Genomic DNA, 25968 nt, shown 5'->3' on the forward strand with positions numbered 1-25968 from the left:
GTTGCTAAAGTCCGTTGTTCCGAAGCACCACGTGATGATCGGGTGTGATAGGTCCTAACGTTCGCATACACCGGGTGTAAGCCAGATTTACACACGCAATACACTTAGGTTGACTTGACGAGCCTAGCATGTACAGAGATGGCCTCGGAACACGGAAGACCGAAAGGTCGAACATGAGTCGTATAGAAGATACGATCAACATGAAGATGTTCACCGATGATGACTAGTCCATCTCACGTGATGATCGGACACGGCCTAGTTGACTCGGATCATGTATCACTTAGATGACTAGAGGGATGTCTGTCTGAGTGGGAATTCATTAATAATTTTATTAGATGAACTTAATTATCATGAACTTAGTCTAAAATCTTTACAATATGTCTTGTAGATCAAATGGCCCACGCTAATGTCAATCTCAACTTCAACTCGTTCCTAGAGAAAACCAAGCTGAAAGACGATGGTAGCAACTATACAGACTGGGTCCGGAACTTGAGGATCATCCTCATAGCTGCCAAGAAAGCATATGTCCTTGAAGCACCGCTAGGTGAAGCACCCGTCCCAGCAAACCAAGACGTTATGAACGCCTGGCAAACACGTGTTGATGATAACTCCCTGGTTCAGTGTGGCATGCTTTACAGCTTAGAACCGGGGCTCCAAAAGAGTTTCGAGCAGCACGGAGCATATGAGATGTTCCAAGAGCTGAAAATGGTTTTCCAAGCTCATGCCCGGGTCGAGAGATATGAAGTCTCCGACAAGTTCTACTGTTGTAAGATGGAGGAGAATAGTTCCGTCAGCGAACACATACTCAAAATGTCTGGGTTGCTGTAACGCCCACGATGCGGCTATATCTCCCACGTGTCGAGGCATGACTTAGAGGCATAACCGCATTGTGGTTTTGTCGCAAGAAGGGTCATCTTCACACAATCCCATGTAATGAACAAGAATGGGATAACGAGAGTTGGCTTACAATCGCCACTTCACACAATACATAAATATAAATCATACATCATCCAAAATACACACATATACCGACTACGGTCAAGATCCAAATGAAAATAAGATAACCCCAAAAGCTAGATCCCCGATCGTCCCAACTGGGCTCCACTACTGATCATCAGAAAAGACACATAGTAACGACCACGTTCCTCATCGAACTCCCACTTGAGGTCGATCTCATCATCTGCACTGGCATCGTCGGCACCTGCAACTGTTTTGGTAGAATCTATGAGTCACGAGGACTCAGCAATCTCACACCCGCGAGATCAAGACTATTTAAGCTTATAGGAAAAGGATGGTGTAATGAGGTGGAGCTGCAGCAGGCAATAAGCATATATGGTGGCTAACATACGCAAAAGAGAGCGAGAAGAGAAGCAACGGAACGGTCGTCATCTAGCAATGACCAAGAAGTGATCATGAACTCCTACTCACGTCATTCATAACTCAAACCGTGTTCACTTCCCGGACGCCGCCGAGAAGAGACCATCACGGCTACACACATGGTTGATGTATTTTAATTGGGTCAAGTGACAAGTTCTCTACAACCGGACATTAACAAATTCCCATCTGCCTCATAACCGCGGGCACGGCTTTCGAAAGATAATACCCTGCAGGGGTGTCCCAACTTAGCCCATCATAAGCTCTCACGGTCAACGAAGGATAAACCTTCTCCCAGGAAGACCCGATCAGTCTCGGAATCCCGGTCTACAAGACATTTCGACAATGGTAAAACAAGACCAGCAAAGCCGCCCGATGTGCCGACAAATCCCGATAGGAGCTGCACATATCTCGTTCTCAGGGCACAACGGATGAGCCAGACGTCGGGTTGGCATAGACCCTGGTTGCCCAGGGGGCGCCGGACATCGCTCGGTCTGGGCCAGCACTCGAAGGAGCACTGGTCCGAGGGTTTAAAATAAAGATGACCCTCGGGCTCGCGAAAACCCGGGGGAAAAAGGCTTAGGTGGCAAATGGTAAAACCAAAGTTGGGCCTTGCTGGAGGAGTTTTATTCAAGGCGAACTGTCAAGGGGGTCTCATAAATCACCCAACCGCGTAAGGAACGCAAACTCAAGGAACATAATACCGGTAAGACAGAAACTAGGACGGCAAGAGTGGAACAAAACACCAGGCATAAGGCCGAGCCTTCCACCCTTTACCAAATATATAGATGAATTAATTAAATAATAGATATTGTGATATCCCAGAATATCCATGTTCCGACATGGAACCAACTTCAACTTCTCCTGCAACTAACAACGCTATAAGAAGGGCTGAGCAAAAACGGTAACTTAGCCAAACAACGGTTTTGCTAGGAAAGGATGGTTAGAGGCTGACATGGCAATATGGGAGGCATGATATAGCAAGTGGTAGGGAGCGCAGCATGGCAATAGAGCGAACAACTAGCAAAGCAAAGATAGAAGTGATTTCGAGGGGTGGTCATCTTGCCTGCAAGGTTCTCAGAGTTGTCGAAAGCTTGATCCTCGTAAGTGTACTCAACAGGTTCCTCGTTCACGAACTCGTCTCCCGGCTCTACCCAACACAAGAACACAAGCAACGGAACCACAATCAATCATGGGAAAAGCACAAGCAACATGATGCAATATATGAATGATATGCACGATATGATATGCGATGCATATGCGTGCTCCGGAAGGAAAATGATGAACAAGGCAGTAACTTGGCAAACCAAGCATGCCACGGGAAAGATGAGATGATTTCGGTCGAAATCGATATAAAGATCGCCGGAAACGGATGCACGGTTTGCAAATGGCAAGCAAAACAAGAATGACACGAATCTGCGATTAACAGCATGATAGCACTTAGAATGCAACAAGTAACTATGCTACAGCACTCCAACATAGCAACAAAGCATATGGAAGTAATCTACAGGAGATGCTTGACAAAATATGAATAATGAGCTACGGCTAGATCACAACATAACAAGCTCAAACAAGCATGGCAAAAGTGCAAAAGAAATCAGGTTCACAGACTTGGTGAAATTACTGGACATGCCTGAAACAGCATCAGGTAGCAATGTTTAGAGCAAGAAAGACACATGCTACAGGAACTTTACATGGCAAAACAAGGCATGGCAGTAATCTACTAAATGCATATGACAAAAGTCTCTTAATGACCATAAGCCAAAAAGGACCAGAAGATATGATGGCAACCATGTAAACATAGAAAATTTCGTTATCAGGTTTCAGACTTGGCAGAAAACAGAGCATGGCAGAAACAATAATATGAAGGCATCTAGGTGAGCTTGATGCACTCACCCCAAAGAAATGCATGACAAAACAAGCATATCTACAGCAAGATGGCATGTTTATGAAGCTATCCATGACAAGAGCAAGTACATAGCATGAATGGATCAACTACAACAAGCTTGGCAAAATTGAATAACACGTAAACCATCTGCCAGAAATATTTTATAGCAAAAGTAGAGCAAGATTAAGTCATGCTATAGCACTCCATAATTGCAAACAAGGGCAGGAATGGATCAATTACGACAATATCTACAAAACATCCTTACTGAACATCTTTAAAATATACAAGGATCTCTCTGTAGCATCAAGTTTACATGGCAACAAAATAACAGCACACAAAGACTTAGAGAAATTGCTAAGTCCCTGAAATCAGAAACATAACGGAGCCTAGTTTGCATGCTTGTGCTAGTCACCACAGAGATCAAAAAAATACATGGCATACACCCCTAGAAAGATGGCATGGCATACAACAAAACACATGTAGAGCTCATGCCCATAAGATGCACAGATTAAATGCAACAAAAATAACAAATCTCCAAGTTCTGCTAAGTAACAGCAGATAACAACAACTAGCACTCTTGCACCAGAGGTTTGGGCATCAAGATGGACTCAAATGAACATGGTGCAATGGAGCAAAATGAAGAGCATCACGAGACGAACATTTCTATACATTACACGCGCGAAACGGAGCTATATGCACAGAGTTATGATGCTATGAACATGGGCATGTACGGTACACTGCAAAGGACTTAGAGATTTGGGGGGGGGAGAGAAAAGTCAACCTCGTCTCTTCCCGATCCGATTGGATCGAGGCACGGGCCGGCTCGGGCTCGGGGATCGCCGGCGGGGCGGCGTGCGGCGGCGGAGGGAGGAGACGGCGGGGCCGGCGCGGGAGGACGGCGACGCGGGTCCCGGCGGGCGGAGAAGCAACGACGGGCGGCGGGGTGGCCGGACGGCGGCCTCAGGCGGCCGGAGGTGGCGGTGTGCGACGGCGCCGGCGGCGTAGGGCGGCGAGGCGGCGGGGCTGGCGCGGGAGATGGAGGGAGCGGGCGAGGCGGCGGGGCTGGCGCGGGAGACGGAGGGAGCGGGCGAGGCGGCGAACGGGCTCGGGGGCCCGTGGCGGGCCTGGCGGGCCGGCGGCGCGGGGGCGGCGGACGCGGAGAGGCTGGAGGCGGCGGCGGGATTGTCCGGCGCGGTACGTACACGTCCGGCGGCGCGGGAGGGCGAGCTTAGGGTTTGGACTGCGAACGTAAATCGGGAGGAGTGCAAATATATAGGTAGAGGGAGCTAGGAGAGTCCAAATGAGGTGCGGTTTTCGCCCACACGATCGTGATCGAACGACCTAGAGCATGGAAGAGAGTTTGGTGGTTTTTGGGCTGTTTAGAGAGGGATTTTTTGCTGCAGCACACAGAAGGCATCTGCGGTTACCCGGTTAACCGTTGGAGTACCAAACGACCTCCAAATGGAACGAAACTTGACCGGTGGTATACCAAGGCCACTTGACAAGACTCGGTCCATTCCGAGAACGTTCAACACCCGCTCACGAAAAGAAACAAGAGGGGTGCGCCGGAGGAGGTGGGAGCGCCGGATTGCAAAACGGACAACGGGGAAAATGCTCGGATGCATGAGATGAACACGTATGCAAATGCAATGCACATGATGACATGATATGAAATGCATGACATGAAAAAAATACAAAACGAAAAAGAAAACCCGACCACGGAGGGAATATCATAACACATAGCCGAAAATGGCAAGAGTTGGAGTTACAAATATGGAAAGTTACATCCGGGGTGTTACAGTTGCACAACCGCTTATCTCAGCTGGGAGTTAATCTCCCGGATGATGCGGTCGTTGACAGAATCCTTCAGTCGCTCCCACCTAGTTACAAGAGCTTTGTGATGAACTTCAATATGCAGGGGATGGAAAAGACCATTCCTGAGGTATATTCAATGCTGAAATCAGCGGAGGTGGAGATCAAAAAGGAACATCAAGTGTTGATGGTGAATAAAACCACTAAGTTCAAGGAAGGCAAGGGTAAGAAGAAATTCAAGAAAGACGGCAAGGGAGTTGCCGCGCCCGGTAAGCAAGCTGCCGGGAAGAAGACAAAGAATGGACCCAAGCCTGAGACTGAGTGCTTTTATTGCAAGGGAAACGGTCACTGGAAGCGGAACTGCCCCAAGTACTTAGCGGATAAGAAGGTCGACAATACCAAAGGTATATGTGATATACATGTTATTGATGTGTACCTTACCAGTGCTCGTAGTAGCTCCTGGGTATTTGATACCGGTGCGGTTGCTCATATTTGTAACTCAAAGCAGGAGCTACGGAATAAGCGGAGACTGGCGAAGGACGAGGTGACGATGCGCGTCGGGAATGGTTCCAAGGTCGATGTGATCGCCGTCGGCACGCTACCTCTACATTTACCTACGGGATTACTTTTAAACCTCAATAATTGTTATTTAGTGCCAGCTTTGAGCATGAACATTGTATCTGGATCTCGTTTGATGCGAGATGGCTACTCATTTAAATCCGAGAATAATGGTTGTTCTATTTATATGAGAGATATGTTTTATGGTCATGCCCCGCTGGTCAATGGTTTATTCTTAATGAACCTTGAACGTGATGTTACACATATTCATAGTGTGAATGCCAAGAAATGTAAGGTTGATAATGATAGTCCCACATACTTGTGGCACTGCTGCCTTGGTCACATTGGTGTCAAACGCATGAAGAAACTCCATGCAGATGGACTTTTGGAGTTTCTTGATTATGAATCATTTGACACGTGCGAACCATGCCTCATGGGAAAAATGACCAAGACTCCGTTCTCCAGAACAATGGAGCGAGCAACCAACTTATTGGAAATCATACATACTGATGTGTGCGGTCCAATGAGCGTTGAGGCTCGCGGTGGCTATCGTTATGTTCTCACCCTCACTGATGACTTAAGTAGATATGGGTATGTCTACTTAATGACACACAAGTCTGAGACCTTTGAAAAGTTCAAGGAATTTCAGAGTGAGGTTGAGAATCAACGTGACAGGAAAATGAAGTTCTTACGATCAGATCGTGGAGGGGAATGTTTGAGTCACGAATTTGGCACACACTTAAGGAAATGTGGAATTGTTTCACAACTCACGCCGCCTGGAACACCTCAGCGTAATGGTGTGTCCGAACGTCGTAATCGCACTCTATTGGATATGGTGCGATCTATGATGTCTCTTACCGATCTACCGCTATCATTTTGGGGTTATGCTTTAGAGACTGCCGCATTCACTTTAAATAGGGCTCCGTCAAAATCCGTTGAGACGACACCGTATGAATTATTGTTTGGAAAGAAACCCAAGCTGTCGTTTCTTAAAGTTTGGGGATGCGATGCTTATGTCAAGAAACTTCAACCTGAAAAGCTCGAACCCAAGTCGGGAAATGCATCTTCATAGGATACCCTAAGGAAACATTGGGTATACCTTCTACCTCAGATCCGAAGGCAAGATCTTTGTTGCCAAGAATGGATCCTTTCTAGAGAAAGAGTTTCTCTCGAAAGAAGTAAGTGGGAGGAAAGTGGAACTTGATGAGATGACCCCTCTCGAACCATAAAGTAGCGCAGCACAAGAAAATGTTTCTGTGGTGCCTGCACCGACTAGAGAGGAAGTTAATGATGACGATCATGATCAAGTTACCACTGAACTTCGTAGGTCCACAAGGACACGTTCCGCACCAGAGTGGTACGGCAACCCTGTCCTGGAAATCATGTTGTTGGACAATGATGAACCTTCGAACTATGAAGAAGCAATGGCGGGCCCAGATTCCAACAAATGGCTTGAAGCCATGCAATCCGAGATAGGATCCATGTATTGAAACAAAGTATGGACTTTGACAGACTTGCCCGATGATCGGCGAGTGATAGAAAATAAATGGATCTTTAAGAAGAAGACGGACGCGGATGGAAATGTTTGCAGGGGAACGTAGCAGAAATTCAAAATTTTCTACGCATCACCAAGATCAATCTATGGAGTAATCTAGAAACGAGGGAAGGGGAGTGCATCTACATACCCTTGTAGATCGCGATGCGGAAGCGTTGCAAGAACGCGGATGAAGGAGTCGTACTCGTAGCGATTCAGATCGCGGTTGATTCCGATCTAAGCACCGAAGAACGGTGCCTCCGCGTTCAACACACGTGCAGCCCGGTGACGTCTCCCACGCCTTGATCCAGCAAGGAGAGAGGGAGAGGTTGGGGAAGACTCCGTCCAGCAGCAGCACGACGGAGTGGCGGTGATGGAGGAGCGTGGCAATCCCGCAGGGCTTCGCCAAGCACCACGGGAGAGGAGGAGGAGGGAGAGGGGTAAGGCTGCACCGAAAGAGAGACGTTCTCGTGTGTCTTGGGCAGCCCAAACCTCAACTATATATAGGGGGAGCTGCGCCCCCTCTAGGGTTCCCACCCCAAGGGGTGGCGGCCAGCCCTAGATCCCATCCAGGGGGCGGCCAAGGGGAGGAGAGGGGGGGCGCCACTAGGGTGGGCCTTAAGGCCCATCTGGACCTAGGGTTTGTCCCCTCCCACTCTCCCATGCGCCTTGGGCCTTGGTGGGGGGCGCACCAGCCCACCTGGGGCTGGTCCCCTCCCACACATGGCCCACGCAGCCTTCTGGGGCTGGTGGCCCCACTTGGTGGACCCCCGGGACCCTCCCGGTGGTCCCGGTACATTACCAATATCACCCGAAACTTTTCCGGTGACCAAAACAGGACTTCCCATATATAAATCTTTACCTCCGGACCATTCCGGAACTCCTCGTGACGTCCGGGATCTCATCCAGGACTCCGAACAACATTCGGTAACCACGTACATACTTTCCCTATAACCCTAGCGTCATCGAACCTTAAGTGTGTAGACCCTACGGGTTCGGGAACCATGCAGACATGACCGAGACGTTCTCCGGTCAATAACCAACAGCGGGATCTGGATACCCATGTTGGCTCCCACATGTTCCATGATGATCTCATCGGATGAACCACGATGTCGGGGATTCAATCAATCCCGTATGCAATTCCCTTTGTCTATCGGTATGTTACTTGCCCGAGATTCGATCGTCGGTATCCCGATACCTTGTTCAATCTCGTTACCGGCAAGTCTCTTTACTCGTTCCGTAACTCACATCATCCCGTGATCAACCCCTTGGTCACACTGTGCACATTATGATGATGTCCTACCGAGTGGGCCCAGAGATACCTCTCCGTTTACACGGAGTGACAAATCCCAGTCTCGATTCGTGCCAACCCAACAGACACTTTTCGGAGATACCTGTAGTGCACCTTTATAGTCACCCAGTTACGTTGTGACGTTTGGTACACCCAAAGCATTCCTACGGTATCCGGGAGTTGCACAATCTCATGGTCTAAGGAAATGATACTTGACATTAGAAAAGCTCTGAGCAAACGAACTACACGATCTTGTGCTAGGCTTAGGATTGGGTCTTGTCCATCACATCATTCTCCTAATGATGTGATCCCGTTATCAACGACATCCAATGTCCATGGTCAGGAAACCGTAACCATCTATTGATCAACGAGCTAGTCAACTAGAGGCTTACTAGGGACATGGTGTTGTCTATGTATCCACACATGTATCTGAGTTTCCTATCAATACAATTCTAGCATGGATAATAAACGATTATCATGAACAAGGAAATATAATAATAACCAATTTATTATTGCCTCTAGGGCATATTTCCAACAGTCTCCCACTTGCACTAGAGTCAATAATCTAGTCCACATCACCATGTGATTAACACTCATAGGTCACATCACCATGTGACCAACATCCAAAGAGTTTACTAGAGTCAACAATCTAGTTCACATCACTATGTGATTAACACTCAATGAGTTCTGGTTTGATCATGTTATGCTTGTGAGAGAGGTTATTAGTCAACGGGTCTGAACCTTTCAGATCCGTGTGTGCTTTACGAATATCTATGTCATCTTGTGGATGCTACCACGCGCTATTTGGAGCCATTTCAAATAATTGCTCTACTATACGAATCCGGTTTACTACTCAGAGTCATCCGGATTAGTGTCAAAGTTCGCATCGACGTAACCCTTTACGACGAACTCCTTTTCACCTCCATAATCGAGAAAATTCCTTAGTCCACTAGATACTAAGGATAAGTTCGACCGCTGTCATGTGATCCATTCCCGGATCACTATTGTACCCCTTGACCAACTCATGGCAAGGCACACTTCATGTGCGGTACACAGCATAGCATACTGTAGAGCCTACGTCTAAAGCATAGGGGACGACCTTCGTCCTTTCTCTCTCTTCTGCTGTGGTCAGGTCTTGAGTCTTACTCAATACTCACACCTTGTAACACAGCCAAGAACTCCTTCTTTGCTGATCTATTTTGAACTCTTTCAAAATCATGTCAAGGTGTGCGTTCTTTGAAAGTATCATCGGGCGTCTTGATCTATCTCTATAGATCTTGATGCCCAATATGTAAGCAGCTTTATCCAGGTCTTCCTTTGAAAAACTCCTTTCAAACAACCCTTTATGCTTTCCAGAAATTTTACATCATTTCGGATCAACAATATGTCATTCACATATACTTATCAGAAATGTTGTAGCGCTCCCACTCACTTTATTGTAAATACAAGTTTCTAACAAACTTTGTATAAACCCAAAAACTTTGATCACTCCATCAAAGCGTATATTCTGACTCCGAGATGCTTGCTCTAATCCATGGAAGGATCGCTGGAGCTAGCATACCTTTTAGCATCCTTAGGATCGACAAAACCTTTCTGATTGTATCACATACAACCTTTCCTTACGAAAACTGGTAAGGAAACTTGTTTTGACATCCATCTGCCAGATTTCATAAATGCAGCTAATGCTAACATGATTCCGACGGACTTAAGCATCGCTACGGATGAGAAAATCTCATCGTAGTCAACTCCTTGAACTTGTGGAAATACTCTTTGCCACAAGTCGAGCTTCATAGACGGTAACATTACCGTCCATGTCCGTCTTCTTCTTAAAGATCCATTTATCTCGGATTTCATGGCTTCTAACCATTTGTCGGAATATGGGCCCACCATCGCTTCTCCATAGCTCGTAGGTTCATTGTTGTCTAACAACATGACTTTCAAGACAGGATCACGTACCACTCTGAAGTAGCACGCATCCTCGTCGTCCTACGAGGTTTGGTAGTGACTTGATCCGAAGTTTCATGATCACTATCATAAGCTTCCACTTCAATTGGTGTAGGTGCCACAGGAACAACTTCCTGTGCCCTGCTACACACTAGTTGAAGTGACGGTTCAATAACCTTATCAAGTCTCCACCATCCTCCCACTCAATTCTTTCGAGAGAAACTTTTCCTCGAGAAAGGACCTGTTTCTAGAAGCAATTACTTTTGCTTCCAGATCTGAAATAGGAGGTATACTCAACTGTTTTGGGTATTCTATGAAGATGCATTTATCCGCTTTGGGTTCGAGCTTATCAGCCTGAAACTTTTTCACATAAGCATCGCAGCCCCAAACTTTTAAGAAACGACAACTTAGGTTTCTCTAAACGGTGTCGTCTCAACGGAATTGCGTGGTGCCCCTATTTAAAGTGAATGCGGTTGTCTCTAATGCCTAACCCATAAACGATAGTGGTAATTCGATAAGAGACATCATGGTATGCACCATATCCAATAGGGTGCAGTTATGATGTTCGGACACACCATCACACTATGGTGTTCCAGGCGGTATTAATTGTGAAACACTTTCCACAATGTCTTAATTGTGTGCCAAACTCGTAACTCAGATACTCATCTCTATGATCATATCACAGACATTTTATCCTCTTGTCACGACGATCTTCAACTTCACTCTGAAATTACTTGAACCTTTCAATAATTCAGACTTGTGTTTCATCAAGTAAATACACTCAGCATCTACTCAAATCATCTGTGAAGTAAGAACATAACGATATCCACTGCATGCCTCAGCACTCATTGGACTGCATACATCAAAATGTATTACTTCCAATAAGTTGCTCTCTTGTTCCATCTTACTGAAAACGAGGCCTTTCAGTCATCTTGCCCATGTGGTATGATTTGCATGTCTCAAGTGATTCAAAATCAAGTGAGTCCAAACGATCCATCTGCATGGAGTTTCTTCATGCATATATACCAATAGACATGGTTCGCATGTCTCAATCTTTTCAAAAACGAGTGAGTCCAAAGATCCATCTACATGGAGCTTCTTCATGCGTTTTATCCCAATATGACTCAAATAGCAGTGCCACAAGTATGTGGTACTATCATTACTTTTGGCATGAACATGTGTATCACTACGATCGAGATTCATTTTAGGTGCAAGACCATTGAAGGTATTATTCAAATAAACAGAGTAACCATTATTCTCCTTAAATGAATAACCGTATTGCGATAAACATAATCCAATCATGTTATGCTCAACGCAAACACCAATCTCGATGGTAGAGGGAGCATGCGATGCTTGATCACATCAACCTTGGAAACACTTCCAACACACATCGTCATCTCACCTTTAGCTAGTCTCCATTTATTCCGCAGCTTTTATTTCGAGTTACTAACACTTAGCAACCGAACCGGTATCTAATACCCTGGTGCTGCTAGGAGTACTAGTAAAGTACACATTCATATAACGTATATCCAATATACTTCTGTCGACCTTGCCTGCCTTCTCATCTACCAAGTATCTAGGGTAGTACTGCTTCAGTGACCGTTCCCCTCATTACAGAAGCACTTAGTCTCGGGTTTGGGTTCAACCTTGGGATTCTTCACTAGAGCAGCAAATGATTTGCTGTTTCATGAAGTATCCCTTTTTGCCCTTGCCCTTCTAGAAACTAGTGGTTTTACTAACCATCAACAATTGATGCTCCTTCTTGATTTCTACTTTCGCGGTGTCAAACATCGCGAATAGCTCAAGGATCATCATATCTATCCCTGATATGTTATAGTTCATCACGAAGCTCTAATAGCTTGGTGGCAGTGACTATGGAGAACCATCACTATCTCATCTGGAAGATTAACTCCCACTCGATTCAAGCGATTGTGGTACTCAGACAATCTGAGCACATGCTCAACGATTGAGCTTTTCTCCCTTAGTTTGCAGGCTTAAGAAACTTGTCAGAGGTCTCATACCTCTTGACGTGGGCACTAGTCTGAAATCCCAATTTCAGTCTTCGGAACATCTCATATGTTCTGCGACGTTTCAAAAACCGTCTTTGGTGCCACAATTCTAAACCGTTAGCATTACGCACTGAACTATCACGTAGTCATCAAAACGTGTATGTCAGATGTTTCGCAACATCTACAGACGACGCTGAGGTTCAGCACACCGAGCGGTGCATTAAGGACATAAGCCTTCTGTGCAGCAATGAGGACAATCCTCAGTTTACGGACCCAGTCCGCATAATTGCTACTACCAACTTTCAACTAAATTTTCTCTAGGAACATATCTTAAACAGTAGAACTAAAGCGTATGACATAATTTGCAAAGACCTTTTGACTATGTTCATGATAATGAAGTTCATCTGATTATTGAACTCCCACTCAGATAGACATCCCTCTAGTCATCTAAGTGATACATGATCCGAGTCAAACTAGGCCGTGTCCGATCATCACGTGAGACGGACTAGTCATCATCGGTGAACATCTCCATGTTGATCGTATCTTCTATACGACTCATGCTCGACCTTTCGGTCTCTTGTGTTCCGAGGCCATGTCTGTACATGCTAGGCTCGTCAAGTCAACCTAAGTGTTTTGCATGTGTTCCGAGGCCATGTCTGTACATGCTAGGCTCGTCAACACCCGTTGTATTCGAACGTTAGAATCTATCACACCCGATCATCACGTGGTGCTTCGAAACAACGAACCTTCGCAACGGTGCACAGTTAGGGGGAACACGTCTCTTGAAATTTTAGTGAGGGATCATCTTACTTACTACCGTCGTTCTAAGCAAATAAGATGCATAACATGATAAACATCACATGCAATCAAATAGTGACATGATATGGCCAATATCATTTTGCTCCTTTGATCTCCATCTTCGGGGCACCATGATCATCTTTGTCACCGGCATGACACCATGATCTCCATCATCATGATCTCCATCATTGTGTCTTCATGAAGTTGTCACGCCAACGATTACTTCTACTTCTATGGCTAACGCGCTTAGCAATAAAGTAAAGTAATTTACATGGCGTTATTCAATGACACGCAGGTCATACAAAAAATAAAGACAACTCCTATGGCTCCTGCCGGTTGTCATACTCATCGACATGCAAGTCGTGATTCCTATTACAAGAATATGATCAATCTCATACATCACATATATCATTCATCACATCTTCTGGCCATATCACATCACATAGCACATGCTGCAAAAACAAGTTAGACGTCCTCTAATTGTTGTTGCAAGTTTTTACGTGGCTTGTATAGGTTTCTAGCAAGAACGTTTCTTACCTACGTAAAACCACAACGTGATATGCCAATTTCTATTTACCCTTCATAAGGACCCTTTTCATCGAATCCGTTCCGACTAAAGTGGGAGAGACAGACACCCGCTAGCCACCTTATGCAACTAGTGCATGTCAGTCGGTGGAACCTGTCTCACGTAAGCGTACGTGTAAGGTCGGTCCGGGCCGCTTCATCCCACAATGCCGCCGAAACAAGATAAGACTAGTAGCGGCAAGAAGAATTGGCAACATCGACGCCCACAACTACTTTGTGTTCTACTCGTGCATAGAAACTACGCATAGACCTAGCTCATGATGCCACTGTTGGGGAACGTAGCAGAAATTCAAAATTTTCTACGCATCACCAAGATCAATCTATGGAGTAATCTAGCAACGAGGGGAAGGGGAGTGCATCTACATACCCTTGTAGATCGCGATGCGGAAGCGTTGCAAGAACGCGGATGAAGGAGTCGTACTCGTAGCGATTCAGATCGCGGTTGATTCCGATCTAAGCACCGAAGAACGGTGCCTCCGCGTTCAACACACGTGCAGCCCGGTGACGTCTCCCACGCCTTGATCCAGCAAGGAGAGAGGGAGAGGTTGGGGAAGACTCCGTCCAGCAGCAGCACGACGGCGTGGTGGTGATGGAGGAGCGTGGCAATCCCGCAGGGCTTCGCCAAGCACCGCGGGAGAGGAGGAGGAGGGAGAGGGGTAGGGCTGCACCGAAAGAGAGACGTTCTCGTGTGTCTTGGGCAGCCCCAAACCTCAACTATATATAGGGGGGGAGGGAGCTGCGCCCCCTCTAGGGTTCCCACCCCAAGGGGTGGCGGCCAGCCCTAGATCCCATCCAGGGGGCGGCCAAGGGGAGGAGAGGGGGGGCGCCACTAGGGTGGGCCTTAAGGCCCATCTGGACCTAGGGTTTGCCCCCTCCCACTCTCCCATGCGCCTTGGGCCTTGGTGGGGGGGCGCACCAGCCCACCTGGGGCTGGTCCCCTCACACACTTGGCCCACGCAGCCTTCTGGGGCTGGTGGCCCCACTTGGTGGACCCCCGGGACCCTCCCGGTGGTCCCGGTACATTACCGATATCACCCGAAACTTTTCCGGTGACCAAAACAGGACTTCCCATATATAAATCTTTACCTCCGGACCATTCCGGAACTCCTCGTGACGTCCGGGATCTCATCCGGGACTCCGAACAACATTCGGTAACCACGTACATACTTTCCCTATAACCCTAGCGTCATCGAACCTTAAGTGTGTAGACCCTACGGGTTCGGGAACCATGCAGACATGACCGAGACGTTCTCCGGTCAATAACCAACAGCGGGATCTGGATACCCATGTTGGCTCCCACATGTTCCACGATGATCTCATCGGATGAACCACGATGTCGGGGATTCAATCAATCCCGTATGCAATTCCCTTTGTCTATCGGTATGTTACTTGCCCGAGATTCGATCGTCGGTATCCCTATACCTTGTTCAATCTCGTTACCGGCAAGTCTCTTTACTCGTTCCGTAACTCACATCATCCCGTGATCAACTCCTTGGTCACATTGTGCACATTATGATGATGTCCTACCGAGTGGGCCCAGAGATACCTCTCCGTTTACACGGAGTGACAAATCCCAGTCTCGATTCGTGCCAACCCAACAGACACTTTCGGAGATACCTGTAGTGCACCTTTATAGCCACCCAGTTACGTTGTGACGTTTGGTACACCCAAAGCATTCCTACGGTATCCGGGAGTTGCACAATCTCATGGTCTAAGGAAATGATACTTGACATTAGAAAAGCTCTGAGCAAACGAACTACACGATCTTGTGCTAGGCTTAGGATTGGGTCTTGTCCATCACATCATTCTCCTAATGATGTGATCCCGTTATCAACGACATCCAATGTCCATGGTCAGGAAACCGTAACCATCTATTGATCAACGAGCTAGTCAACTAGAGGCTTACTAGGGGCATGGTGTTGTCTATGTATCCACACATGTATCTGAGTTTCCTATCAATACAATTGTAGCATGGATAATAAACGATTATCATGAACAAGGAAATATAATAATAACCAATTTATTATTGCCTCTAGGGCATATTTCCAACAATGTTACCATCTATAAAGCTCGACTTGTCGCTAAGGATTATCGACAAGTTCAAGGAGTTGACTACGATGAGACCTTCCCACCCGTAGCGAAGCTGAAGTCCGTCTGAATCATGTTAGCAATTGCCGCATTCTACGATTATGAAACATGGCAAATGGACGTCAAAACGGCATTCCTTAACGGCTTCCTTAAGGAAGAATTGTATATGATGCAGCCGGAAGGTTTTGTCGATCCTAAGAATGCTATCAAGGTATGCAAGCTCCAGCGCTCAATCTATGGGCTGGTGCAGGCATCTCGGAGTTGGAACATTCACTTTGATGAGATGATCAAAGCATTTGGGTTTACACAGACTTATGGAGAAGCCTGTGTTTACAAGAAAGTGAGTGGGAGCTCTGTAGCGTTTCTCATATTATATGTGGATGACATACTATTGATGGGAAATGATATAGAATTCTTGGAAAGTATAAAGGCCTACTTGAATAAGTGTTTTTCAATGAAGGACCTTGGAGAAGCTGCTTATATATTAGGCATCAAGATCTATAGAGATAGATCGAGACGCCTCATTAGTCTTTCACAAAGCACATACCTTGACAAGATATTGAAGAAGTTCAATATGGATCAGTCCAAGAAGGGGTTCTTGCCTGTATTGCAAGGTGTGTGATTGAGCACGGCTCAATGCCCGACCACGGCAGAAGATAGAGAAAAGATGAGTGTCATCCCCTATGCCTCGGCCATAGGGTCTATTATGTATGCCATGCTGTGTACCAGACCTGATGTAAACCTTGCCGTAAGTTTGGTAGGAAGGTACCAAAGTAATCCCGGCATGGAACACTGGACAGCGGTCAAGAACATCCTAAAGTACCTGAAAAGGACTAAGGATATGTTTCTTGTTTATGGAGGTGACGAAGAGCTCGTCGTAAAGGGTTACGTCGATGCTAGCTTCGACACAGATCTGGATGACTCTAAGTCACAAACCGAATACGTGTAAATTTTGAATGGTGGGGCAGTCAGCTGGTGCAGTTGCAAGCAAAGCGTCGTGGCGGGATCTACATGTGAAGCGGAGTACATGGCAGCCTCGGAGGCAGCACATGAAGCAATCTGGATGAAGGAGTTCATTGCCGACCTAGGAGTTATTCTCAATGCATCGGGGCCGATGACTCTCTTCTGTGACAACACTGGAGCTATTGCCCTTGCCAAGGAGCCCAGGTTTCACAAGAAGACCAGGCACATCAAGCGTCAATTCAACTCCATTCGTGAAAATGTTCAAAATGGAGACATAGATATTTGTAAAGTGCATACGGATTTGAATGTCGCAGATCTGTTGACTAAACCTCTTCCACGGGCGAAACATGATCAACACCAGAACTCTATGGGTGTACGATTCATCACAATGTAACTAGATTATTGACTCTAGTGCAAGTGGGAGACTGTTGGAAATATGCCCTAGAGGCAATAATAAAACGGTTATTATTGTATTTCCTTGTTCATGATAATTGTCTATTGTTCATGCTATAATTGTGTTATCCGGAAATCGTAATACATGTGTGAACACATAGACCATAACATGTCCCTAGTGAGCATCTAGTTGACTAGCTCGTTGATCAATAGATGGTTACATTTTCCTGACCATGGACATTAGATGTCATTGATAACGGGATCACATCATTAGGAGAATGATGTGATGGACAAGACCCAATCCTAAGCATAGCACTAGATCGTGTAGTTTGTTTGCTAAAGCTTTTCTAATGTCAAGTATCATTTCCTTAGACCATGAGATCGTGCAACTCCCGGATACCGTAGGAATGCTTTGGGTGTACCAAACGTCACAACGTAACTGGGTGGCTATAAAGGTGCACTACAGGTATCTCCGAAAGTGTCTGTTGGGTTGGCACGGATCGAGACTGGGATTTGTCACTCCATATGACGGAGAGGTATCTCTGGGCCCACTCGGTAATGCATCATCATAATGAGCTCAATGTGACTAAGTAGTTAGTCACGGGATCATGCATTACGGAACGAGTAAAGTGACTTGCCGGAAACGAGATTGAACGAGGTATTAGGATACCGACGATCGAATCTCGAGCAAGTAACGTACCGATTGACAAAGGGAATTGTATACGGGATTGCTTGAATCCTCGACATCGTGGTTCATCCGATGAGATCATCGTGGAACGTGTGGGAGCCAACATGGGTATCCAGATCCCGCTGTTGGTTATTGGCTAGAGAGGTGTCTCGGTCATGTCTGCATGATTCCCGAACCCGTAGGATCTACACACTTAAGGTTCGATGACGCTAGGGTTATAAGGAAGGTTTGTATGTGATTACCGAATGTTGTTCGGAGTCCCGGATGAGATCCCGGACGTCACGAGGAGTTCCGGATTGGTCCGGAGGTGAAGATTTATATATGAGAAGTCATCATACGGTCACCGGAAATATTCGGGGGTATACCTGTATTGTACCGGGACCACCGGAGGGGTTCCGGGGGTCCATCGGGAGGGTCCACCTGCCTCGGAGGGCCTTATGGGCTGTAGGTGGAAGGGAACCAGCCCCTAAGTGGGCTGGGCGCCATCCCCCCTAGGGCCCATGCGCCTAGGGTTGGGGGGACCCTAAAGGGGGTGCCCCCCTTGCTTGGGGGGCAAGCCCCTCCCCTTGGCGCCGCCCCCTCTAGATCTCATCTAGGAGGCCGGGCCCCTTCCCCGCTCTCCTATAAATAGAGGGGTGGAGGGAGGGCTGCAACACACATCTAAGGCGCAGCCCTCCCCTGCCCAACACCTTCCTCTCCGCGTGAGCTTGGCGAAGCCCTGCCGGAGAACTGCCACTCCACACCACCAGCCGTCGTGCTGCTGTGGAGCCTTCTTCCTCAACCTCTCCCTCCTCCTTGCTGGATCAAGGTGCGGGAGACGTCACCGGGCTGCACGTGTGTTGAACACGGAGGCACCGTTGTTCGGTGCTTGGATCGGATTCTGCCGCGATCTGAATCGCTACGTGTACGACTTCTCCAACCGCGTTCTTGCAACGCTTCCGCATCGCGATCTTCAAAGGTATGAAGATGCACTCCCCTCTCGTTGCTAGTAAACTCCATAGATTGATCTTGGTGATGCGTAGAATTTTTTTTAATTTCTGCAACGATCCCCAAAAGCTCCTTGGGTAGATCAAGAGCTGTTGACGCAGGTGGCAGGATTCCAGGGTCAACCGCCGGCGGTGAAGGAGACGCGGCACCAAATGACGATGGCAAAGCAACCCCAGAAGGCGAGCGATGGGCACCCCCCATAGGCAGTTGCCAAGGGAAGCGGATCAGCATGCCCAGCTTGCGGAAGTCGCCCATGGAGGCGATGAGCGTGGCAACGTCAGGCGAGGCAACAGTGAATGAGAAACAAGAGTCTCCGTCATCCGTGACGTTGAAATGGTGGTGGACGGCGCCGAAGAGGCTAGCGAGGATGAGGCCCAAAGTAATGGCATCGAGGGCGAAAGGAAACTATATGACGCACGCGTACATGCGGCATCTGTGCGGCTGGTTTGGTGGGTGAATGGAGACTGACGAGCGACATTGTGCCCAATCCACACCTTCGAAGTGGAGGCCCAGATCCTCTGGGATTTGGAGCAGTCGTGCAATCGACATACAAGTCACAACAGAGTGGGATGGAGGTGGGAGCGGGGGCAGGGTTCTAGCGAAAGAGAATGAGTAGTTGCGGTGGCGGATTGCGGATTGGGCGAGGATGAGCTCTGCAACACGCGCAGAGGCAACATGGAAGCGGAAGACTAGGGGAGAGCATTTGGCAACGAAGAAGTCAGCAGCAGAGCCACCAAGGACGGCTTGAAGCAGAGCGGCGATAGCTATGGCATCAAGGTGGTGGTTGGAGTAGTCGAAGACGATGTAGAGCGGCGAGGCGAGGTGCATGGCTGGGGTGGTGATGTCGAGGCGGAGGTAGTAGCAACAATCATCTTCGTACTCCAATCCCATGGCATTGCCGCAACCCAGGAAGCAGCGGAGCGCAACCTGACCGGCTTTGACATAGGGTAGGTCAAAGAATGGCGAGGGTGGTGGTGCAACAGAGGGGAGGAGCGCGTTGAAAGGGTTGGTGGCTAGAGCTAGGTCAGGCGGAGGGACAGCCGGGTGATTTTTGTTGGCTGGAGCTTGGCCGGAGGCCGGTGAGGAGGGAGGAGGGGGAGCAGGAGCGGGAGCGGGAGCGGGAGCCATCTTTCGGGGCACCCCCAGGCCACTGTTTTCTACACGTAATAGTAATACGTTTGGCATGCAAAACATAATATAAATTAGTGATCAACTGTCCGCTGAGTATTATGGGATGGGGAGGTTAATACAGTAGTTTCTTTTCTTTTTATCGCCAGAAAAAGGGACGTGGGTGAGGAAAAAATGCAGCCGTAGGGAGCACGAATGGGAGCATAGGAGGGAGTAGGCAAAGCCTCGTCCAGATAGAGAAAACCGGGGCTGTGGATGGACCCCACCTCTACACGTGGTTGCGTAGGGGAGCTGCGTGAGCGAGCGAGACCGATCGGTCGCCTGATTTCGAGGCTTTGCCTTCTCCCCAGGGGGCACGGGCATCTCCGTAGCCCTTTTACCTTTTCACGGTTGGGCAACGCGCCAAGAAATTTCACCTCCCGCCCCCGCAGTTCCTTCCCCCTCCCGGCGGCGACACCGGCGGCGGTGTCCGACTCCGCCCTCCTCCCGCCGCAGCACCTCCACTCCCCCGCACGTCCTCCCCGTGGCCGGATTCATTGTTGGAACCCTAGAAAGGGCTCCGCCTACGGCCTACCGCGGCACGTCGAGGGCGGCGCCTTCTTCCGGCGGCGCACATTCGCAGCCGCCGTCGGCACCCAGAGATCCTCCTCCCCTTGACCATCATTTCGTGCCTCTCCCCCGATGAGTCCGGCGCAATCCGAGCTCCTCCGTGTCAAGTCTCAGCCGCCGGGAGCTCCTCCGCATGAACTCGAGCGGCTCCGAGAGTTGCGGACTGCCGCTTCCCCGCAGCGGCTGCGTCATCCAAGATGCCTCTGCTGTGACGTCGCACGGCCGAGGAGGCGAGGAGCACGAAACTGTAAGTGCTAGATTGACAAGCGTTCGTGGTTCCATCTCAGTTTAAACTAGTGTAGTATGCTCGAAGGGAAAAATGCTTGGCAGCAGTAATGTGCAGCAGGCTACTAGCTGTACTGTACTACTCGAGAACTTGGGACTGACTTGATCCCATGCATGATCTCAAGCAGCACCGGCTCGCTTAGATCATGATCTGCAGTACCCAGAGGGAGGGATTACTGAGTCATCAGCTCCTTGCAAGTTGCAATTAAAGTTGTAACGGCAGTAGGCAATTAAAGATCTGCGTGTGTGATAAGGAGCCAGCAGCAGGAGCAATGCCTTCACCTATTTGGTTTTATGCCTGATTTTATTTTTGGTTTGAAACAGAGCTTATCTGTGAAAATTTCAGCATTTCTCTTCTGTTGGAGTCAATCACATACAAATTTCAATTGATATTTATTCACACAAGTTTTTTATTTTTTTTATCAAATTAGATATCAGCCTGAACATAAAACATCCTAGAATACATTTGCCTGTGTGGATATTGTCAGTTCACACCTACGCACTAGGCACCTGATGGCACTTTGCCTGTGTATTGTTTAGTTAGCAATCTGAATTGCTTTGACGCGCAAATCAGATGCTCTAATTCTCATTCATCTATAGTGTCCTGTGAATTCTGATGTTCCCTTTTCTGATTCAGCTATAATGTTCTTCTTATGTGAATTCTGATGCTCCTTTTTTTTTTGCTAAATCTTAATCGGGAGGATTCAGCTCATCATGTTTAGTCTTGGCCATCTATATGCTTTTAATAAAGTTCCTTGTTGTGGTCATTATCAAATTATATCTCCCAATTCTAGTTTGCATGCTATTCTTTTTTCAACTTGTAAAAATACTACGCATTAAAAATTCATAATTTGAATTGTTGTGGTGTCAAATAGAGTACAAATAAAGATTATGTGCAAATGGAGAGATTAGACAAGTAGGGGCTATTGCTTGAGTTGGGTTCCTTGTTTGGGGCTGAAAAAGTAGGGACCAGCCCCTAGTCTTGGCCTTTAGGGGCTCCCACTGAAGATACTCTTTTCAGTAGCTCCCAGCCATGGAAGTCGCCGATCCAGCTCGGACCCACCGCGTGAGGATCACTCCAAAGCTCCCCTGGTTTTCTTTCTTGATGGCCCTCACTTGCACGCACTCCGCTGCTCAGGTCGGATGTACTGCTATGGGGTGGCCTTCTATGGTGACTCTTTTGGCTCCCTGCGCGCCTTGTCGATCTCCCTACCCAGTCAACGGGGACGGAGTAGCAGCACCTGAGTAGCAGCTGTGCGAGGGAGGACGCGAGCTCGTCTAAATCGACGATACATTTGCTGTCAGCATTCCTGAAGGCGATGAGTTAGCTTTGATCCTGCGCGAATGTGCAGTTCCTGGGGCGTTTTGTCGTCTCGAAGTCCTGAACCGGATGGCGTTGCCGCTGTCCCAAAGCGATGCAGCCCGAAAAGCCGTCTTCATCCTCGACAGCGGCAACCCGGCTTCAGCTTTGCATTTTTACGCCTGCTTAAGGCGTATTGGTAATTTGTTTATGCCTCCTCCACTTTTTTCCAGGCTTGGGACTGGCATTGGCAGTGTTAGCCCCGCCTACCCTCATTATAATATTAAATAAACTTAAGAAATAATTAGTGTATTTATGATTAGCTATATTTTTAGTATTTCCCAAAGACCAATTAAAATTTAGCAACTGAATATGAAAACAGGTCTGATTGCATTCTCCATATAAAATGCTCCCTCCGTTCCTAAATATAGGTCTTTGTAGAGATTTCAACAGGTGACTACATACGGAACAGAATGAATGAATCTACGCTCTAAAATATGTCTATATACATCCGTATGTGGTAGTTTATTTGAAATCTCTAAAAAGACTTATATTTAGGAACGGAGGGAGTATAAGGATGTGCGGATGCTCTCACTACTGGTTTGTAATATATAATAAGGTTCAAGCATCAGATATCACATAATATAGATTGTCGATGTTTGGTATTAAGGAACTATTTCCACCAAATGTCAATGCATGTTCCAATACTTCTGCACGGTAGTAGACCATATTCGTCCTGCCATATCATGTTAGCATAGATAAGTCAGTTTTTATTTTCAGGATAGTATGCAGCGTACTAAATTTTTATATATGTACTTATTCTTATGTAATAGGCCAGTAGCCTCATCTTGTCGAAGAAGCATCATGCTGAAACTGTGTTATTTGTTCATACCTTTACAAAATTTCTTTATAGACTATGTTCTTGACGACATCATCCTCATTGCTATCTTCATCATTTACCATTACGCGCAGTCCATCTCTTTTTGTGACTCTTGAGAATGCTACATATAGCTGTCCATGTGTGAAAACTTGTGTAGGCAGATATAGTCCTACCTTGTTTAGAGACTGACCCTGGCTTTTGTTGATAGTCATAGCAAAACATATTGATATAGGATACTGTCTCCTTTTTAGAATGAACGGCCACGCTGATTCAGTTGGTGACATGACTATTCTTGGAATATACACCTTTTCTCCCACATGTGTTCCTGTTATTATCTGTGCTTCGACGAATCTTCTTCCAAGTTGAATAATAGTCATCCTTGTACCATTGCATAACCCAGCACTTTGGTTGATATTACGTAGGAGCATCACAGGTATGCCAACTTTTAATTTTAGCTCGTGATTTGGGATTCCAGGGAACGGTAAGCTGTTTAGGAATTCCGTTGGATATAACAGTTCTGTTTGTGCATTTAAGGATGTTGCTTTGCATACCGTGTCGTAGCTTAGATAAGTTTTCTCTTCACCTTGTAGCTGATCCATTATATACTCATTTATATCGCGAACTGTTTCGTTCCTTGGACATAATATTGCTCTTTCTTCTAAGAATTCTCGCTGACGATACCTCTCCTGCAAATTTGGATATATGCTTTCCACAATTGTTTTTTTTTTGGATCATTTCCTTTCTTCAGTAGTATGTCACTTGGTATTTTTATCAATTCCTCACCTTCTGATGATGTATTTGTTCCGTCGCCAATATTCAGAATCCACTCCGCAAATTCTGCTACCCGTTGTTTCTCTGATTCATCATGTGTTGTGCAGTTGAGTCGCATGTTCTTTGTTAGCTTCAATATGTGAAAGTGCTTCCAAAGATATGACCTTTTAATGGATGCAGTGACTATGTTGTGTCTTCTTCCCTTTGGTATAACAGGAAGGATCTGGCGGAAGTCCCCTCCTAGAACCACTGTCATGCCACCGAATGGTCTCTTGCTGCTGTTGACATTTTTATGCCTTAATATATCCCTTAGAGTCCTGTCTAGCGCCTCAAAACATATCTTGTTTGCCATTGGAGCCTCATCCCATAGTATCAGCGACGTCTTCTTTAGTAGGTCTGCCAAGTGTGAACCTTGTTTGATGTCACATGTTGACTCTTCTGTAAGGATTAGGGGGATGTGGAACCTCGAGTGTGCTGTTCTACCTCCCTGTAGAAGCAGAGCTGCAATACCACATGACGCCACTGCTAGTACTATCTTGCCTTCGGAACGCAGCTTTGTTGTGATTGCCTTCCACAGATATGTCTTACCTGTCCCACCATATCCGTCCACAAATATTTGTTTTCCCAAATCTTTGTCAACTGATTCCATTACTGAGTCAAATGCATGACGTTGTTCAGAGTTCAGACTACCAAAGATCCTTGAATGCTCTTCTTTTTGCTCCTCTTTGTTGTAGTTAATCTCTTCATTGAGTAGTCTGTTTCCAAGTTCTTTTATTTCTGAAGAATCTGGAAGTTCTATTCCGGGGTATTCCTTAAGTGTCTTTCCAGCTTGTCTCATTAACTTCTCTATTTCCACCAAGGTGTTTCCTTGCTTCTGTGAAGCTGTGAGGCAAAGCGTAGGATGGTTCAAGAGTTTTCTCTGTCTATACTCCATGTCTTCGCTTAGAACTTCCCAGCATGATTCCCACATATTTTTCGGGCTTGTGACTTCGCAGTGGCATAAGATTGTTGTGAATAGTTGTCTTAGCTGGTTGCCAGTCGCCCAGTTTGATGCCTCATTGATGCACTCAAGCCACTCTTTGTCGTCATCGAGGAATCCTAGTGCTTCGCAAGTAGATTTGTATGATGTGTGGACAACTCCATTTACTGTTCTGATGTCTTCGAAACATGTGCATCCTTTTTTGACGTTAAGTAGCATTCGCATGTAGTATTTTTCTCCGGTTGCTGGATGGGCACAATATATTCTTCCAACTGATCTTCCTTTCTTCCTTTTGCTCCACTTCGTCTCTTCTTCCATGCCCATTTTGATGGGAACTCTGCATATGTTAATTCTCTGGCTTCTTCACACATCTTGTTTGTTTCCATCCACTGTGTAAATTTAGTGATTCCTACTCTTTCTTTTCTTACTATCTTTGTTAAATCTGTAGAATCTGAGAAAATGACATGTTGCTCATTCTCCAGGTGGAAAGGCAACCTTTCGACGCAGGGATCTCTGAAGTTCATTTCGAATTGAAATATTCTCCAACACGCGTCATTCCCTGATATATATGTGCACTCTAGGTACCTCTTGATCTCATTGTTTTCTATTAGCGTTGTGGCTTGGTCATCACCTTTCTTTATGTATTTAAAAAGGTATTTTATTGATAGAGATCTGTTGCACGCCTCGACATTTATGTGTGCTTGATATTTGACCAGTATATTTCTATTGTATGGGACTACGTATCTGTTGTCCAACTTTACTTTCCCTTTCTGTATGTATCTTCCATTGTCTCGTCTTCTATATACTGGGTATCCATCTTCATCGACGGTGGTATTGCTGTTATATAATTTTGGGAACTTTCTTATACATCTGTTATCGACCATGCATGGTGACTTTGTGTTGGCTGCATCACATGGCCCATGTATCATGTAGTTTTCAACAGCTGCATATCCTTCTGGATCAATGTCCTTGTCTGGGATCTCTGCACAACGTCATGCATGGTGACTTTTCTTTTTTGTCGAGGAATATGACTATGTGGGCATGTGGGAGGCCCCTTTTTTGGAACTCTATTGTGTATATAACTACAATTTAGAAAATAACCAT

The 25968-nt window shown here is 46.6% G+C and overlaps 1 pseudogene; it reads right to left on the reverse strand.

Annotated features, from left to right (window-relative positions):
• LOC123142531 (uncharacterized) overlaps positions 1–20040 on the reverse strand; it is a 38031-nt pseudogene extending 17991 nt beyond the window's left edge.
• Positions 20041–25968: the final 5928 nt, after the last annotated feature.

Source organism: Triticum aestivum, chromosome 6D, assembly GCF_018294505.1.
Source record: "Triticum aestivum cultivar Chinese Spring chromosome 6D, IWGSC CS RefSeq v2.1, whole genome shotgun sequence".
In the NCBI taxonomy this organism is placed as follows: Eukaryota; Viridiplantae; Streptophyta; class Magnoliopsida; order Poales; family Poaceae; genus Triticum; species Triticum aestivum.